This window comes from Octodon degus, unplaced genomic scaffold (genome assembly GCF_000260255.1).
Source record: "Octodon degus isolate 3935 unplaced genomic scaffold, OctDeg1.0 scaffold00207, whole genome shotgun sequence".
NCBI lineage: Eukaryota > Metazoa > Chordata > Mammalia > Rodentia > Octodontidae > Octodon > Octodon degus.
Window position 1 is genome coordinate 3,207,655 of NW_004524783.1, and position 1,658 is coordinate 3,209,312.

Consider the following 1,658-nt stretch of genomic DNA (forward strand, 5'->3'; position numbering starts at 1 on the left):
AATCAAAGATGACATTCCGGAATCCCTCATTACAAACACACTCGTATTTACATACAAGCTTTGAGGCTCACCTTTCATTGATGGACTCCTTAAGACTAAAGCACTGCCCCACCAGCAGCAGAGGAGTGGCAGCCCTGTCCCCAAAGCAAATTGGACTTGATGACAATTAATCTAAGGCCTCATCAAGCTCACATTCTAGACAAAGGTCAGCGTCATTCGACCCCTTTAAGTGAAATGAGCTTACAAAAATCTAGGCTAACAGGGCAGATAAACCATGCATGAGGTCATATTTGCTTTAGAAACAAACTTTTTTTTTTCTGGAGAATTCCTTTTAGTAACCAGTTTCTTTTGTGTACTTAAAGTAATAATCAACTACATTCGCAACACATCTTTCAGAAATTTGCTCCTGAGCAGTTCTGTACACTAGAACTTCCTGTTTTGCTGAAAAAAACAACTTTCAATGTTGCTGTTTGACACATTTAACACAATAAACAATTATCGAAGTTTCACTTTAATTATAGGTGATGTAATCTGGGGTTACAAGGAACTATAAGATAAATTAGCTTGCCATTTTTCAAGGTGTTGTTCAGACTAGAATTTTAAAAGGTACGTTAACGGATATAAAACATAGAAACGTTTAAAACTCACAATATAGTAGTGCAATCCCTTCACTCAGGACTTCGAAGTCTTAGGCTCACTATTAAAACAAACTGCAAAGTGAAACTTAGATAACAGGTTCATTCCTACAAATAAGATACCCCACCATCTTCTTTCCTCAGCTCCCCAGTCCAATAACGGGAGTGATCCCAGGGAGCTCTGAGCTACATCCCTCTTATTATTTTGAGACAGGGTCTCCTAAATTGCCCAGGCTAGCCTTGATCTTCAGTCCTCCTGTTTCAGCCTCCCAGTAGCTGGGATTACGTGCACTGGACTCCAGGCCTAGCTTCCCTATTTAAAAATAATTTACTCCAATTCATTGTGTTTATTAAACTTTTGTGAAGGTGTGTAGGAGGCACAGAATAGTAAGAAGACAAACTACATAATTTGCTCGGCCCAGTACAAAAAGATAACACACAGCCCCATGTTAACACATTGAGACTTTCAAAAGGGCAACTACAGGCTGAGCGCAGGTCCCGCGCAGGTCGCAAACCCCGACGCCCGCTCTGTTCTTTCACAGGGTCGCGGGCGTCCTACTGCCTGTGCCACGTCTGGGAAGGTCGCTGATCTGTCACACAGCAGTTTTAGCAAAAGCTACTCGGCGCAGCTAATTACCCGGAAATCCTTCGGAAGCATGGTCTTGCGAAACCACAGATCTTCCTTTTTTCCCCTTTATTTTTTTCTTCCTTTTAAAGAAAGGCTCTGCAAATTTGCATTTTTCATTTCTTTCTCTTTTATTTTGTAAACAGGCTCACATCATCAGCAAACTACTGGCCACAAGTCTGAGCGCCCCAAGTCCAGCGGTCCCTGCTGACCTCCGGGACGCGGGTGACCGTCGCGCCTAGACACCCGGCCGGGTCTGGGTCTCCCCCGCCTGCCCGCCCCGGACGTCCTCTCTCCCGGCCCGGATCCCCGAAGCGGCTCCCCAGCCCGGGCCCGGCGCCGCTGCCGTCCTGCCGCCCAGAGGCCGCCGCCGGGCACGGGGGCTCGCGGGCTTCCAG